This window comes from Sturnira hondurensis, unplaced genomic scaffold, assembly GCF_014824575.4.
Source record: "Sturnira hondurensis isolate 20B ecotype Veracruz unplaced genomic scaffold, ASM1482457v3 Scaffold0017436, whole genome shotgun sequence".
Classification (NCBI taxonomy): Eukaryota; Metazoa; Chordata; class Mammalia; order Chiroptera; family Phyllostomidae; genus Sturnira; species Sturnira hondurensis.
Window position 1 is genome coordinate 5,582,017 of NW_028090067.1, and position 19,261 is coordinate 5,601,277.

Sequence of the window (19,261 nt, forward strand, 5' to 3'; positions counted from 1 at the left end):
TGTGATATCCTAAAACCTCAGCTTTTATATTTGACTTTTTTTACTACCAATGATGGAAGGACCTGAGTATTGTATATTTATATTTTTAGAGACATGAAAAAAGTTATTAGAAAAACTTTCTTTTGTTAAGAGGGGTCACATTTATTTTTATGTTTATTTTCCTGTATCTTGTATATCCTAATACATATGGCTTCAGACTTCAATTTATTTTATATCCAGGATAACAGGGTTGGGGAAATGAGGGAATTTCTCTTCGCTTATTGCTGTACTGAGTTCTACTCTGAAAACATGGAAAAATGTCGCTTGGACCTCCTCTCTGTGATTACAGAAAGAAATGGTAAAGAGAGTGATATAAGAAGGATTACCTTCCTGGGGACCTTGGTCACCCCTGTTTGAGAACCTCTCATTTTGATCTTCTTGTTATGTTCACTTTTATTTCATTGTGCCGTTGAGGGCCTATCAAAGATTTTACTTGGAAAATACCAGGGTCTCATTTTCTCTCTGGGATTTATATTTTGGAATAGATGCAATGTGGTTGTCAGATGGGTGCAAATTATTTAGAGGTATCTAAGGCAAAGTCAGTGTGAACCCTGAAGGTATTTTGAAAGCAACCCCCAAATATGAATACTTAACTCCTATTATTCTGCTTACAGAATCGCAAGTGAGCATTGAACACTTCCCAGTTAAGAATATAACTTACTAATCAGGTAATAAGTGGTGAATGCAAGTCTTCTCAAGTGAATGACTGCTTGCAAAGAATGGGCTTTCCCACCGCTGACAGAGAACTTGACAGCTGCATGGGGCTGTGTTTAGATATCGTCGCTGTCGTGGGGCGGATGCTCAGGCGTGACAACAAAGCCTGAGGTTTGCAGTGAGAACTGAGAGCAACGCTTGTTGTTCTGCTGCAGCGAATACTTCAGGCTTCTCCCCGCGCATCGCAAGTGGTTTCTTTCATGAAAACCATAAATTTATAGGATGCCAATGACATGTACTACTAACTCTGTCACCCTCATCTGGGAACTGACCAGATGTGTGTAGCAACTGGTGCGTATTGATGATGCGATGGGCAATGCACGGGGGGCTCCTGTTTTATTCAGACCACTTTTACTTTTATTCTTCTGGAGTTTTGGTGTAATTAAAACATTTCAGAGCTGGGTTTAAGTTTTTGATATCACCTTGTCATGACAGGGTGTTCAAAGTGAATTTATGAGAATTTCTACTTTATAGTTCTTCTTGCAAAAATAAACCAAAATTTGGTTTGTAAATTTTCAGATAGAATGGAAAGGAAACATGGTCAGATTTAGATACCTAGAAAGCTGTTTATTTTCTTATACATTTCCAACTTTACAAATACACAACACATTTAATACATAAAGGTGTGAACCATTTAAAATATTATTGACTTCTGCATATATGAAGTCATTTAATAATGGAAAAAGCATTTATTTTAATAAAAGTAGCCACTATAGCTATTGTAAGTGCATTTAATGGTACATTTTATTCTTAATGTATACATCAGATATGTAGGCTAAAGATATAAACATACAGACAACAAAGCTTTTATATATAGTATAACAAACAGGAATATATTACTTACCAAGCTACCTTGTTAATTATCCAAATATAACTTTGTAAAATGACTTTAAGGCCCATTCCCTTTATTACTTATTTAGCTAATTTATGAAAGTGCTTTTTGTGTTGAAATGATAATCATGGTGAGTTTCTTTTCTTGGAAAGAAAAATCTGGATTGTTCCCATCATTAATCTTCAGTGATTAATATAAAATATGTATATATTAAAAATATTTATCAAATCAGTATTTACTGACTACTTTCTATATTCCAGGCACTGTGCTAGGCTCTGGAGATAGCTACAAGTGAAATAAATTCTCTGTCCTAAAGGACTTCAAGTCAAGGTGATAGAAAAAATGGATAAATTGCCACACAAAGGATTAGAGATTTGGTTAGTTTTAGTGACTCTGTGGGGTAACTGGGGGAGGTTTCTCCTGAAAAAATGACATTCGAGCTGTTTACTAAAGAATGCAGAATGAAGCCATAGGAGAATCACTCTAGGCAGAGAAAATGATGCCTGCAAAGGTACCCCACAGTCGTGGTGGGAATTTCAATGTGGTGAAGCTTTGAGTATATGTACATGTGAAGGAAAAGAGGTTGAAAAAAGAAATGGAAAGATGTGATGAAGCCAGATGACAATGAGCTTTGAAAAATGCAAAAAAAGGGGGGGAGGTAATCTGAAGTTTTGATCTTGTAGAAAATAACCAAGCAAGCTGTATGATAGCATTTTTAGACAGGTTTGTGATTTGAAATGCTTTGTTCTTCATACTGTTTTGTGATGGTTAACTCTGCCAGCCATGGGAATATATGCATACTGGCTGTAAGAAGAAACGAGGGGGAAGATAAGAAAGGGTTTATCGTCCCCTAGCTCTTCCCCCAAATGAGTTGATGACCATGACAAGAGAAGCTAAATTCAATGAACACTTCTGAGTTATAATTGATAAATGTTGGTGACTAAGTGAATGTGATGGGACAGAGAGATGGATGAGTTAAAGGTGGCACTAAATGCCCTAGTGTAGAAGACTAGTGGATGTTGACACCATTACAGAAAGTAGGATTAATACTGGAAGTAGTCCCTGGCTGGTGTGGCTCAATCGATTGAGTGCCAACCTGTGAACCAATGGGTCATGGGTTCGATCCCCAGTCAGGGCACATGCCTGGGTTGCAGGCCAGGTCCCCAGTAGGGGGAACATGAGAAACAACCACACATTGATGTTTCTCTCCCTCTCTTTCTCTCTCACTTCCCCTCTCTCTAAAAATAAATAAATAAAATCTTTAAAAACATACTGGAAGTAAGATCATTTACTGGGGATGAAGGAGATAGATAATAATTTTGAAATATTTAAAAGAAATCCTAGTAGAGATCTCCAGAGATTAGTCATGTCAGCGTGAAACTCAAAAGGGTTGTGACTGTTTCATTTCTTTGTGTACCTGTTGAGACAGATTAGTGAATATTGAATAGAAGAGGTTGTATTTATAGAAGAGTAGAACATCTTTCCTCTCAACCCCTAATCAAAGAGAATGAATGAAAGCATAGAAGAATATCAGAGATGGAGACTTGACAGATTAGCTCACATTTATAGAGTGAGCAGAACGGAAGAGTCTGTCCAAGTTGGTAGAATGAAGCAAAAGAGACTTAGGAAAGAATGGTGCCATAAAAACTAAGTCAAAGAAGGATTTGAGCATAAGGGAGTCCCATTAGTGCCAAGTTTCACTGAGTTGCCAAGTAGTGTTAAGGTCTGTCCTTCAAACATCAGCCTTTGGTTGGAAATAGGGTCGTTTATGGTCCTCTCAGAAAGACTGAATTATTGAGAACGTGAGCCATATTGCAATGAATAGAATAACAAATATAACATATGAGTCAGTAATAGTAGGCAGGTTGTATTTTCTACACATTTGGTGTTGTAGGGAAGGAGGTGAATAGAATGGCAGATACGAGCAGTGGTAGGATCAAAGGATGGCTTTTAAGAAAGTAAGAGAGTTGAGCACATTTGTAGAAAGAACGATGTTTCTTTCTAAGGAAAGAAACAGATCAATGAAGCAAGTCCTGGTGGAGGTGGAACAGGACACAGTCCTGGAAGAGAGAACTGAGAAAGAAATTTGCATATGTTTCTTCTTCAGGAGATGAAAGAAGAAACTAAGGACAATTGCCAGCTGATAAAATGAATAGATTTCGACTTCTTGGGTTCTTTTATTTGGGGGAAGAAAGGAGCAAGGTAGTCAGTGGAGAGCTGACAGGAGAGGAAGAGCAGCAAAGATCTGTAACAGCTGATCGAGGGCTAGGACAGGGCGATGAGCAGGTGCAAGTGAAGGGTTTCCTGAAGTCCCCTTTTTATGATGCCATCAACCTGGCCAGTGGCGGGAGATTGTTTAGCATCATTGAATAGCTTTGGAGCAAGGATAGGGAAAATCTACTCATTAAATTACCCAGAGTTAGGAACTGATCCAGGGGCAGGTCAGAAGGACAGCGGGGCAGCTCTAAACGTGTGAAGCAGTAAAATGTCGTTGACGTGGGGTGGCAGAAACGAAGTGATCAAGGTTTAAAACATCGCTTTCATCTTTAGTACAATCTTGGAGGTTTCAGCAGGAAGACTTAATTTATTCTAAGTCAGCTTTAAAAGAAGACAAATATTTAGACAAGAATCAGCTACTTACTAAATTCATCATTATGCAAGGTGGCATAAAAAGGGGGAAGCTAGAGTCATTGACTTAATTTCTTGAGTTTTTGTAGTAACACGAATTCTCAGAAAGTTCATCCTTTGAATAGGATTTTACCGGGAGCCCATCATTACTTTGTCTCAACAGCTATTTTTGTAATTGCTTGAGTTCTCACTTACATTCTAGCTAGTAAGATTAAAGATAGACCTTTGGGAAAGGATAGTTATAACTTTATTTATAAAGATTCCATTATAAGCGTACAGCTGATACTAGAGTTCTTCTATTCTGTTTGTGTATTAAGTCAAACCTTTAATTTAGTGTCACAGAAATTTTTTGAAGTTTGCCTTTAAGTATAAAAAGCGCTTCTATTAATATGTTCTCTCGAGTGTGACATAGTGGACTACATGCTAAACTTGCTGGTCTGGTTCTGCTCTCAACCACTTACATGCAGATATGTCACTTTACGTCTTAGGGCTTCAATGTGATTAGCATAAAAAATCTCTGTACTTCCCTCCAAAGTTCGTGCTGAGAGCCTGCCATGTAGCAGAAATAGCAGTTAAAACGAAATCCTCTTGGATGGATAATTCAGATGGTTCACCTCCTCTGTTTCCTTTCCCTTTCTTCACCACCATTTCCTGCCCCTTCTCCCCAACCCCCAATACTGAATTGAGGTCAAATATTCTGGAGAAAATATATTCACATTTCTGAGTACTGGTGACATCTATGAAATTAAACAAATCTTTGTAATGCTATTTTTCACTCCATTGTGTTGAAATTTTATACTCATGTTTGTGTCTTACCCACTAGACTATATCTACCCAGAAAAAAAGGCATGTGCCTCATTTCTTCAGATTCCCATGATGCCACATAGTGTTTGACACATAGTAGATGATCAATAAAGGTGTTTCGAGTGATTTAATTAGTGAATAGATCAGTTAACATAAGCATGTTGACATTCTAAGATTTACAATGGAGGAAACTTATTTACAGAAGTTTCAGTATAATTATCTTTCGAGATGTAGTGAGATGCCATGTTAAATACAAAGAAATGTGTGGTCTGTCCAGAAAGTACCCAGCCATGTAATACAAAAAATAGAGACATTTACTGAAGAAGATAAAAGAAGCATTGTACATAGGAAAATGACACCTCAGTCCCCTTCAAAGTGGGCACCTTGGGACCTCACACAGTTCTCTCAACTGTCATCAGCTGTCCCATTGTATTTTCCTGAACATCACTGATGGTCTGAAATCTCTTTCCTTTCAAAGGTGATTTTAGTTTTGAGGAAAGCCAGAGGTCATAGGATGCCAAATCTGGGCTGTAGGGGGCTAAGTCACTTGAGTGATTTGATGTTTTGCCAAAAACCCCTGCACAAGACACGATGCATGAGTGGGTGTGTTGTGGTGATGAAGCTGCCAATCACCAGCTGACTTCTGAATCATCCAAATAATTTCTGCAGAGGAATGGTCAAGCTTAATGCAAAATTTTAGCAGATTTGTTGCTCTACTCAAGTCATTTTGAATGCAATGGCTACACAGTACACATGCTCACTCAACAGCACCTACCACCCCCATTGACTAGTATAGCTAAGTCATCACTGTTCATGCATGCACATTCCGGTCCACTCTCCTTGGCTACCAGGTTACATTGATGCCAAGCAAACTGTTTTTGTTAAATTAACAATGGCTGGACTTTTTCCAGATAAACCTCATACATTTAATTAACTTGATTTGTTTGATGACCTCAGAAATTAAACAACTTTATAATTTTAGTGAATAACAGTTAAACTACTATCAAAAATCTTTTTAGCCAGTGCTAAAAATAGATGGAGGCATTAAGAAATCCTATTCATGAATGTCAGAAAAAGGCTGGTGAAGCCCACAGAGAAAATAAGGTCTTTGATTTTCATTGTTGTCAACTAATAACCAATTTCTATGAGTCACTTATTTACTTTGTAATTGAGCAAGTCATAACATGAATTGAACATCTACAGATTTGTTGCAAATAAAGATGAACCATCGTGTGCTTTTATTAAACAAGAAATTGAATTTTCAAGATAGTTAAAAAGATCAGTACATCGTATGGTCATAATGCCATTATTCAAACAAGTGATTATCCACTTTGTCTCAGGAGAATGTTAGTTAGCCTATTTGAGGGGAATATTTTCACTCAATTGGCAGTTGCTTTCATTCATTGGTCAAAATGAATTGTCTTGATCTTTTATCACATAAGGAGTTACTTCCAGAAACCCAGTTGCTGTTACAAACATTTGTCATGCATGTTCACTCTATGTGACACCCAGGAAATGTTCAAATAAAAAAAATTTAATTTATTTCAAGTTGATCTTGGCTCATTCCCACCAAAGGAGTAGATGTGTTGATTTATTTTTTCTCACGCAGTTTTATTTTTAGTTGAATTTAGTGGTTGGTTATCATCGTGCTAAACATGGTTTATTCACCTGGAGCTCCTGATGGGGGTCTTGTTTCTCCTCCCCTAAACTTTTAAAATTATTTTCTTCCTCAACCAGCTTCTTCTGTTACAGAAGTGAACATTCAACATTTGACATAAATGTCAAAGTTGAAATCTTTTTCAGGATTTTGATCTCTGATTGTCTGAGACTATAGAGCAGCGAAGGGAACATATTTTAAAGAGAATGGATTTCTAATGGGAATTTATGATTAAACTCTGGGCAATTGTACTTCTCTTTACCGGAGAGATACAAATTATTTCAAAATATCTCTCTTAGGTATTCCTCAACATTATTTTGCATGTTACATTGTTTTTTGCTTTTCTAAAACGAAGAGGATATATAGTGAAAAATATAACATTTAGTCCTGAAGGTACCTGAATTTATATGCTGACCTGGTATTTACCTATGGGTGTGACCCAGAGCAAGTCATTAATCTGCTGTGTCTCAGTTGTCTCATGTAGGAAATAAATGCCGTATTTGAAGAGTAAAGGAAATAGCTAATTACAGCAGGATTACCTATAGTGGAATGAATTAACCTATAGGGAGATGTTTACTTTGTAGTTGAAAACTATGGGGTGTGACAAAGTCAAAATGACTCTGAATCCATCAAGCCTCATAGGTTAACCATTGCATTACACTTGTTTCATGTATACGCATTCAGATATAGTTTGAGTTATTGCAAGCACTTGGTCTTAACCAAGGCAATAGTTAGCAGCTATGAAGCCTTATATTTAGATTTTAGAAAATCAGTACAGAAAGGGAGGGAACCGACTTGTCAACAGTGCACATATGTAAAGATCTAACCCTTTAAAACAACTGCTCTATTCTTGTAATTCATTCACTGTTTATTGAGTGCCTTCTGTGCTCTCAGCTCTGCAAATGGAGCAGTAAACGAAACACACAGGAATTCCTGCCTTCATAGAGCGTCTGTTCTAATTAATCATAAACTCAATCCAAAACAAACCCACTGAAGCTGCTGTGAGAAGTAAAGGGGATGCATGTTCATTTTGCAATTTCCAACTCTGGCACATTAAATCGGGACTCTAATGGATTTTCTGCTTATTGAACTCATTTTCTTACGTTCATTTTTGGTGATACAAATTAGAGGGGACATTGCAGTGTCTTGGGAAGATAAGACCGTGAGTTTTTGAAACCAAGTGGTGTGCCAGGAGAAATGGGCCAAAGAGCTAGATAGGTTGTATTCAGAAGAGAAAAGGGTTGGGAGACATGATAGTTGACCTCATACGTGGAAGGGGCTGATTCAGTGGAAACACAACAGACTGACTTTACTCCAAATATAGGACTAGAACCACAGAGGGGCAGGTTTTTTCAGTAGATTTCAGCTCAAGACAGGATTTTCTGTCTAGAAGAGTCACGCTGCAGACAAGAGGTTGTCAGGGGACCAGCTTCCTTTTTGCTGAAAGTAACTTGGCAGAAGATGGCAAAACAGGATCAGGGGTCCTCTCTGAGGACCGTGCCTTGGGTTATCTACCCTGTGCCACGACTTTTACTAGAGCTAACCACTGCAGTAACTTCCGACCCCCCAAAACTCAGAGCCAACGTATTTTCAGTGACAATACCCCTATACGTTTCTGACCTTTAAAGTTTTTTTTCATAATTTCATAACCCTAAATGTATCTCTCTGTCTGGTGAATTTATATGAGAAGAGAATGAAGCCTTCCTTATTTATCACCCATATTTAGGAAATTATGTTTGGTGTATGGATTTCACTTTTGTTTCTCGTAATGGTGACTCCCTTAGAAATTTGCCTTTCTAAATCCATTTTCTTGTCAGGATTGAAGATGGCAGTTTATTCCAATACCCAAATATTAATCTCTGTGGAATATCTATATACTTCATTGGCCAACCTACTGTGAATTTTCTGGATTTCGATTAGTTTGTCCTAAACCCCTGGCAAGCTAAATTTCTCTAACAGTTTTCAATTCATCGCATTAAATGCCTGTTCAGCCTTGGAAGATATATTGATTTTTTTTTCTCAGCAAAGTGCCAAATACCATTTTCATGACTATAATAGAGATTGATTATGTTTTATGGAATAGACGGAGAGAGCCAAGTTTAGTGAGACAACCTTGGGGCTTCCACAAATGAAAAAGTCATTTGAATTAATAATGAAATTAATAAATTCATCTGTTGCCGATGAAGTAGAAGTATTTTGAGGAAAAAAAAGGTCTGGTCTGCAGCTCCACGAACACTGCGAGGAGTCAAGACCAGGTTCTGTATTTTGGGGGTGCTGGCATTGGGATACCTTTTAAAAAGTTAATAGTAATTGTGTTCACCCCATAAAACTGTGGCATTGACCTCGGCACACCTGGGAATGTTGCATGATAGTATTTATATTGAATGGCATTTTTCAATCAAGTCAGGACAAAAGTAAATCATGATGAATGTCAACTAAATGTGATGTATCAGGTAGTCCCCGGGGAGCCGTCGATGTTTCTAATGTGACTTATGTAGCCTCAGTGTAAAATTGGGCTGGTTTCCTTTTCGTTCTAAGCTTTTTACAGGTAGGCCTTAACTGGAGCAAACTTTAATGTGCTTTTGTCACAGTGGCTCTGCCATATACTCTATAAGGCATTTGAAAAACAAACAAACAAAAAAGCACGCACATTTGTCATAAGCTTAATCTATGTAAAGGGTATATGCCAGGTTTTTTTTTTTTTTGAGAGCAAAAAAGAAATAAAAAACTGCCCTGGCTGGTGTAGCTCAGTGGATTGAGCACGGGCCTGTGAAGCAAAGGATCGCTGTTTGATTCCCAGTCAGGGCACATGCGTGGGTTGCAGGCCAGGTCCCCAGTAGGGGACACCACACATTGATGAGAGGCAACCACACATTGATGTTTCTCTCCCACTCTTTCTCCTTTCTGTCTCCTCTCTCTAAAAATAAATAAATAAAATATATGTAAAGAACGAAAGAGTAAGTATTTTAAGGCATTGAAATAGCTATGGTGGACCCAGAAAATGTTGCAAGGGAACATTACAGCGTTACTTTCCCTGGAAAAAAAAATCTTTAAAACAAAGAAATCCACTCATGTCTGTTTAAGGCCTGTTTCCATTTGCTCATCTTCTATCCCCATCACCTGAAATTGTACCAAATGTAGTACCTAGTGCTGGGAGGAATTCAGTAGTATTTGTTAAATGAATTAACAAGTTTTCCTGGTAGCAGAAAGAAATTAAAATGATCATAGCAAGCAATGTGGTTAAAATACTAATATGTACCATTGAATTTGACCACTTTTACCTCTAATTTTTGCAGTTCTTTTTTCTTTTTATAATTTTTGCAGTTTTTACATGGCTACAGAGTATAAATCTCAGGGTCGGGTTGGGGGAGAAAAAACAAGTTCACACTGAGGAAGCTGAAGATATTCATAGCTGGTCTGAAATGTGTGCTTACATATTTGTTATAGTTATGGAGGAAAAATGACCTTAGGCAAGGATTTGAGAAATACTAGAGAAATTACTATGGGTGTTTTGATGGCCCACTTTTCTTCTTATTATTATTCTATGATGATCCTACATATAGAAACACTATTATTTTAAAATATTTTTAATTGTTTTATAGATATATGCTTTGTTTCTAAGTATAACCAAATTAATGTTTTTTTTTTTTATCTGAAGGGTTAGAATTGAATGAGACCTTCTGAAAATAGGTACTTAAGGTAGAGTTATCAGAAGTAGAATAGTGGACTTTAAAAGGGTTTTCTTTTTTAAAGTAATAGTAGTGTCTTACCAAAGTAAGTTGAACTTCAAAGTCATTCTTAAAAACGTCATTAGAATATTGACATATGAGGAATTCCTGTGAAATTTTGATGATATTTTTGAGAAATGAAAATATTGATGTTTGCTTGGAACAAAGATAATTATTATCAGCACACACCCAGATTAAAATAAGAAATTCCGATTTGGGCGTCTTGTCCACTGTTTCTTCGGGCCTCCCATTTCTCCCTTCCAAAGTGCTTCTAACATGCTCTTTCATTCACCTCTCCCTAAATACTTCGGTTTTTCCTTGTGGCCACTAAGAGATTAAAATAGTGTCATAATTTGTGAGTTTCTTCAAAAATTCAGTTTCTTGGTTCTCACCTCTGAAAATTCTTGACTGGGCTTGGATCATCCAAGTTCTCAGTAGGAATACCAGGGAGCTTCTCCAGACTACATCTTGAGAAACTAGGGGAAAATAGTTCATGCACTTGTAAAGACTCCTCATTATTATCTTTCTTACCTTTTTAACATCGCACACGTTTCTCTGTCCTCTAGCTCTAAGGGGTGATGTGCTCTCTCTCATTTCGGACTCTTGGTTTTTCTCTCTCTGAAATAGCTTCTTCTATTCCTGTTTTCCTGGAAACCCAGTTACCTCCTCTTCCCCTCTATCAATACCTTATTCCTTATGTCTTAAATCAAACCACACCTCTTAAATGGAGACTTCTTACAATAGTCCACTTCTATAGCATTTATGTACTTCATCCATTTCAGGCTTAGGGTTTACTGTTGTTCCTTATGGTTCATGTGTAACTCTTCTCCGTGTCCCGTGTGGTGTCTTATACATAATCAATGCTGTAAAGACATGCGTGGGCTGAAGGAGTGAGAATGGAATTAGACTGCTAGGCAGCAGGTCCAAGACTACACTTCAACCCTGTGAAACCACTTCATAACGTGTCGCAACTTATTCTACCCTTCAGAGACTCCATAATTGCCTGTTTGGGTAAATAAAACCAAAGCTGATACTTACTGTATATCTGGGTCTATTAATCACATTTTTAAACCTCTGTACATGCAATGCTTGAGAAAGTCTATACAGAAGGTAAGGTTTTAAAATTTTATTTGAAATCTAATGTCACAACTCCATACGTTTTCCCCCACTCAGTTGGTCTGTGTTGCTAAAGGCTAAGCTTGCTTAGCTTTCTTAAAAGAAAATGGTTTTTATGTTTAGAATAATTTCTTATCAGTAGCTACAACATAACATTGTGGCGAGATCATTAGAATAAATGTAGCATTTGTCACAGGCACAGAACCTTAAGTGCATTTGATGCCTGTGCCGTGTTCTTGCTATATAGAACCAAATGGTATAATTTAGCATAGCAATGAGTATAACCTGGCATGGTGCTCATAATAATTGGGATATACTTCATGCCACTAAAAATGATAATTTCCCGAGAATGGAAAATGGAACCCACATGTATTTACCAGAATTATTCAAGCTTATCTCAAGAAAAACACTGTTCATTGGAAACATATTTTGATCACAAGGTGTAGGCATCTCCCTAATACTATTTCACAACACAGGAAAATTAGCACTACCTATTTTTTTCTCAATTTTGAAAAACAAGCACTTATCAGTCACCTTGGAAAGATAGAGGCGATTTATTCATTCGTCCTTTTTCCAGGCTGAAAACATCATGGCAAATAAAAAGACATCCACGGGACATAGATTCCTTTCTCTTAAAACTAGCGGTCTGGTACTCTGGCTGGCTGGTCTTCTGTAGGTTGGACTGTGGAGGAGCAGGTGCGCTCTTCCAGAGTGTCTTTACAAGAGTCTCAGTGGGGCTTTCCTCCCACGCCTCCGCGGGAGACAGCTCATCTGTTTAATCCTTATGTTTTAGTCAACCTTTCTTATTATGCAGACAGAGTTCTGAGGCTCAGCTGGATTTTGACTCTCCAAATGAATTGATAGGGCACTTTGATCTTAACTGTGTTCTGCATCTGTTTCATCCTGCCTCTTAACGCATAGTCTTCCAAACTCCCATTCTGGCCAGAACTCTTAAAATAAATGGACACTCATACATGCAAATAAAAATAGCTGCTTGAAACTCAGCTACAAACTACACTTTTCATTGTGGACTTCTCTCTCTCTCTTTTTTGCAATAGTAAACTTTCTTGAAAAAAAAAAATCCCCAAAACAATTTAATTATGTTCCTCTGTAAAGGACCACCAGATTTGAAAGTATTTAACTATATGTGTATGAATGCGTATGTGCTTTGTAGGGTCAGATTTGCATTGGAAATAAGAGTGACTGACCTTTGCAGATCAGTAAATTGTATGGTCATTTACTAACTTATTAATAGACCACATGAGAGCAAAGGCTATACAATCTACTTAAAAAAATTTACTGTAGAACTATTGGGATCCTGCTGGATATTCATCTTCTTTTTGATGGGAGTGATGGTAACTGAGTTGCAGAGAAAATCAGTTCAAATCAGAACTAATCCATATGGAGAATTCATTCTAGGTCATCAAATGCTAAAATAACATCATTTATTTTCAAGAAATCTTTAAAATTAAATGTGTAGGTTCTTGTGTGAGGTGGGATGTTCAAGGAACAGCATGTATTGTTCGCTTACCCACATTAAGCAAAGTTATGCTTAGTTCAACCGGAAAATATCAAGTTTTTATCTGAGTAACCTTTGATAGTCTAATCTGGTATTTTGGAAACTTGTATTAATTCTTTTTTATTTTTAATTCCCCATGAATCTTTGTTTATCTTGAAGTGTACCATGATCTTGTGATGATAATGTAATGTCAAAGCTGTCAGAATAATTTCAGCTGAGCAAAACACTGATGTTTCATAAGAGCCAGAAGACCTTGAGAGAGTTATGAAAAGGTCTTTATTCAAGAGGAAGAATATTGTGATATGACCTTCTAGTCTATTAAATGTGTCTCTATCTCAACATGCATGCACTAAAAATACTAATAATTATTGAAAAATCTCAGAATAAACATTTTCCTTAGAAACATTTATAGACAAAATGTATAAGGAATTTGATCCCTAAACATAACTCTAAAATATTCCTATTTTAAAAATATTTAGCTAACTTTCTTTCACTCAAAAGTATCTCTCAAGCCTACACATGGTACCCTCCTCTGAACCGGGGAGATTTGCTTCACTATTTTTGTGCTTCCCATATGGAATCTGAGAATAACTGTGCAGGAAGGTTACCCAATCCTTCCTTCCTTAGGCAGAACTACTCTGAGACCCGCCAAAGACGCTGTTACTCTCCCCCATCCAATTTGTCCTATCTGGCTACCAACTGTTTTTGGGGGGTGGGGGTGGGAGAGGCATTGTCCCTTCTATAAAATTGAAACAAAAACACCCACACTCAGTCAACAATGATTCTGTGCTGCTTGGACTTCTGAAAAGTACAGTTTTTGCCTTGCCTTCATGGAAGGGATCAACACAAACCCAAATCTCTTTTTTTCTTGTCTGTGTGTGTGTGTGTGTGTGTGAGAGAGAGAGAGAGAGAGAGAGAGAGAGAGAGAGAGAGATTTACAAGTCTTTAAAAGTCTAGTTTATGCTACAATAATGGCTGTCTGATTCACTGATGTAACAATCCCCAGGTCAATGCAGCTTACCATATTAGAATTTATTTAAAAGATACTAACTATTACCTGCACATTTTCTTGTGTTCATCAATTCTGACCCATATTCATTCTTAACTTACTTGCTTATTTCCTCCTAATGGTAATTAGATAATTCACTTGAACTCCATTATTCTATCTCAATGTGAAAGGTGAAAGGTGAAAAGTTCTTACATTATGTTCAAGAGAAGGAAAGGAAGAAAACATTTATATCGCATATCTTGGTGGAGACAGCATTCCTAACTTTAACCCTTTATGGGTTATGTCTTCTCTGGTCATGCCTTCTGGTCTATGACTGCCAAACGTGGCCTTGATTCTTGAACATCTCTTGCGCCTCTAAACTTCTGTAGAACCAGCCTCAGCTCCCAAGGCTGCCTTGATTTTAAATGACCTGTTAGCAGATCAGAAAATCAACATTAGATCATAATCTTCTGAAAGCACATGGTGGTGTATAGCCTTGGACCTTCGCTACCAGCAGCAGCAAGCCTGACATCAGAGCCTGTCAGGCATGGGGGAAGTCAGGCTGCACCCCAGACTCCCTCAATCAAAATCCGCATTTAACACGATCCCCAGATGATTTACATGATCAAGAATGCTTGAGAAGTGCTGATCTACAGGATAAGTATTCCCAGTTGCCTTATGGACTTGCTCTGGAAAAGAAAAACTAGAACGTTAAAAAAAAGGAGATTTTTCGAATCCTAGAAGTGCGATTGACCATCTAATGGACTTTAAAATGAACAGTTATGACAATGACAATGCCGCTGATGAGAGCATCCATTACCAAGTGCTCCCAAGTGTTGACCGTTGGGTCTAGTGCATTAACTAACCCCTTTAATCATCGTCTTTCCCCTTTGAGTCCAATGCTTGTTTTACAGATGAGACAATAGAAGCCACAGGTTGCCTAAGGTCGCCCCATTAAAGCCAAGCACTCTGATGCATAATATCTGTGATTGGTAGCTGCACCTTTTAAAAGACGAAAAGACTATTTGTTTCAAACATGGAGACAACGTGTCACTGGGACGATTCCTACGAAGGTATTAATCAGCATTTGTTTAGATAATGTTTATGATTAGCAATGAATTCTCAAATTTAAAAATACAAGAAGTTTAAGTTTAAGGCCCACATTAAACTTTAAGGTGATCAGTTCACAATGTTTTATACACGAGGTATACGTGCTTTGTGGTATCTTGTGCCCATTAGAAGCCATTGGCTTTGCATGTTCTGCTGGCATGTGGAGACTCAGCTTGAGAGCAGATTGGCAGAGGACAAACATTCATACATCGGGAACATGAAGAGAGGGCTCCTTACTTGAAATGACTCTAGAATTTTACAGCAGGTAGGAATGCAGTTCGCCTCCCGTGCCAAGTTAAGTCCTTTCTAAGGAAAACATCCTCTGAGAAAGGAGGTGTGGCAGGAATATCAATAGTCTGGCATTGATTGGGTGAGGAAAATTAACTCATGCAACAAGTGCTGTTGCAAATAGCACTGAAATGAGAGTTGGAAGCAGAAGGTGGTGAGGCCACGTTACGGTTCAGAACCACAGCACCGCATCCTGTGTGTCAGCTGGGCAGGCAGGAGCTGGCGAGTCGTGTCCACTAACGTGGGAAAGCAGAAGGTGTCCAGGCTTTTTTATAAAGAAACTGGAATATACTGGTTGCACGTTTAAGTAGGGGTGATGAAAATTTTAAGTGAAATTTGTTAATGTTTTTAAAGGACACGTGTATATAACAAATTCGTATCATAGCAAAGAATATAGTGTAAAGAGTAGTTTTCTCTCCACTTCTACCCCCAAGCCCATTTCCTTGCTGAAGCAACCACTGTTAGAAGTTTTGTGTGTATTTTTCAGAGATATTCTCTAAGCATAATAACGTTATGTACAAAATCTGTATTAAGCAGAATGATAGTGTATAATACACGTGGTTCTCCACCATTCTTCTTTCCCTTAAAATGTATTGTAGAAATAATTTCATACCAGTACTTCTGCATTCATTTATGGCTATGTGCCCTTCCACAGTATGGCCATACCTTGTTTAACCTTTGGTGACTTTTTCTATCATTCTCAGTCTTTCGTTATTGCAAATCGTACTGCAGTGAAGATCTTCATCCACCTGTTGTCAAACACATGACTATATGTATTCTCTGGTCTTCGCAAAGTCCTGATTTAATTGTCTTGTACAATAGTTAAGCAATGAGGAAGAAATAACCAATTAGCATAGGAAGGAGAGTAATACTCAGAGTTGCAAATGTTACTTACTATGCAGTAAATACTTGATAGTAGTCATTTAATTCTTATTACTCTGTGGGGAAGTTATTACTGTTGTTGTTGTTGTTGTTGTTAATTATTTAAGTGAAGAAGCCAGGATCTGAATCGACCCAAAAAGCTTTATTCTGGATCCCTGGCTCCTGTTGCTGGCCTGGACAGTTTCCCAGCCCTTCCATAGCTACTTTAGCAATGACAGAACATGTATTGGATACCTACGATGTGCTAAGCAATTGACATGTATTATTTAATGTTTCCAATAGCATTACAAGGCGGGGTTGTTGTTTTAAACAGAGTCTTAATGAGGTTTAATCGTTTGCCTAAAGCACCAGAGCTAGTAAGTGAGGAGCCAGGAACGGCATGGGAGCCGGATGCCTGGCTCCTGAGACTGCAACCTAAAAGAGAGGGGAGTTTAGACATTGGAGTTTCCATCCAGCAGGCTGGAAGGCAGACATGGAATGGATCTACATGCGAGACTTAATTCAACATATTCAAGTGACCATGGGGATTAAGAAGAGCTGTCGCAGGGGCCCAGGGAAGAGGGTTGGTGGCACCCCTGTGAAAGCCTTCTTAGCACAGTGGGACACGGTGGTCCGTATGGAGTCACGAGGTTCCCCACAGACCGTGTTTTCAAGTCTAGATTGCTTTGTTCTCCCTGACTGCTTCCATCTTTACAACATTCCACACCTACACGTTGTAGTCACACAATACACTTTGTGAGATGTGGCACAGGTGTGCCCTTGAGAAAGGTGGTTCTGCTCTGAGTGGGAATTCGTGCCCACGTTTTACAGATGGGGTTCTTTATTCCGACATTTATTTTGTAGATTAACGGTTATAATGGTGTTAAGTCGAGCTTTGTAAAAGAAGAAAATCCTTTCTAATCCCACACAACATATTTCCTATTGTGGCATTTTTCCTTCTAGTCTTTGTCTGAATGTACTCGGTAATCAATATATGTACAATCCTGTATTCTGCTTTTTTCATTCAGTATACTCATCAGAAGTTGGTTTTCTCAGTCATCCTCATTATCACATAATGACTGCATGCAAGTAATTGCTATAATTTCTTTAATAATTTCTCTCACTGGGGACATTAGGCTGTTTCCATTTTTTCTGATGGGTGTTACTGCAACAAAAAATGCTGTGCACGTAATGTATTTCATTCTCTTTGCATTTCCTGAGAGAAAGTCCCCTGTTAAGTCAAAGACTAAAGACCTTTTTGGCTCATCTTTAACTTTCTGAGTTTGAATTATTTTCATGGGAGGAAATAGTGAGCCTTATTGGAACAACTATTTTGTTACCTTAAAGGAAATGTTTATTTTCAACTCTTCTGTGTATGAACTGCTTTGTCAGTATTTTAAGTGGTATACTTTGAATGAACATATGGCAAGTAACATAGAGTAATCAACATAGGCTTAATGAGTGATTTTTTTGGCATTATTTAATTTTAGAAGTAGGTGAATCCACTTTTGGAAAGTAACGTTTGCTTTGAGGAGGATGGTACGTCTGACAAAAGTAGTCATTCTTCATCAAACAGGGATTTCTTGAGAAACTACTGTGTGCTGGAGCCATGATAGTCACCAAGCTTATGATGGTGAACGTGAGGGGCACAGCCCATTTCCCGACACGGCATCACAGCTGTTTTTGCCCTTGACACTGTACCACCACACAGCCTTGTCCTCTAACCTTTCTGACTCCTTTTTTCTTTTGCTTTTATGACATCTGACTCATTTCTTAATATCACTGTAAGACACAAAGGATGAAGAATAACTTATTTTCAGAGCGAGACGTACATGTGCATGATTTCTAAGAATTCCTAAAAGCATGTTTTCTCCTCCCATCTCTGTGCCAGTGAGATTTAAGAAAACAGTTTATTGTCCCGGGATGAAAGTGTTTTGCTCTGTAGTTTGGGAATATTGCATCTAAACACATTTATCTTTTTAGCACTTAAGGCTAAATAAACCAAGTACAGGGAGTTGGGACCCTCCATGAGAGAAATGTCCTAAAGTGAAAGTAAAATGCAAATTTAGGGTACATACCATGGTTTGTTAATACACTGTATTGCAATTTCCTCACATCACAATAACCAGTTTGTTCCTTTTAGGGAACCAGATATATAGAATTCCTGTATAAAATGCACTTCAGAATTGCATTTTAACCTTCTACCAAACTCTTCCATCCCAGAAAGATTTACTAATTTACTTATATTATATTTACTTATATTTACTTATATTACTCCTCCTTCAGTTCTGCAGCACACAACTGGTACTTCACTGGTGCTTAAAATTTCAATGGGGAAAATGTCGTTTAGTAAATATTACATTGCTTTCATGGCTGACTAAGCAGATAAAGCTTTTTACTGATCAATTGATGTTTTACTACCAGAAATATTGTTATATTGTTTTGTAGGAATGCTATTCATGGTACCAAATATGCATTTAAATTTCAGAAAATTGGTTATGTGTACTTGTGTGTATATTTACCTATCGATTGATGAGTAGATTTATACTTCCGTATGATTTTAGTGGACTGATGGTTTTCAAGAGAAAATTTGTATTAAGACAAGTAGAGATAGATGTCTATCTTTCAACCCAAAGTTGTTTATAAACAGTTGTTAACTGAGATGCCCAAATTACTGTCTCATATTATTCTGTATAAATGTGATTTGAACTTTTATGTGAGGATATATTCCAGAAATTAAAACTTTTAGAGTACTGTTCTTGATGAAAAAGGGGTGCGGGGAGAAAATAATATTGGAATAACACTTCCATGGGTTGACGTAAGGCTACTTAGCCACGGATGGCTCCTTTGGGTAACAATCTGCCCATCAATATTACTAGGCAGCACAAAGGTAGTTAAGGGAGTACCAAGGCATCTGAAAAATGAACTCTGATAGATTTTTTTAAATTGTCCTTACGTTTCTAATATCCCATATCCT

General features: G+C 37.7%; 1 long non-coding RNA gene across 1 annotated transcript in view; it reads left to right on the forward strand.

Moving 5' to 3' along the window:
• LOC119002399 (uncharacterized) overlaps positions 1-19,261 on the forward strand; it is a 101,894-nt gene that overhangs the window by 49,118 nt on the left and 33,515 nt on the right. The window lies entirely within an intron of this gene.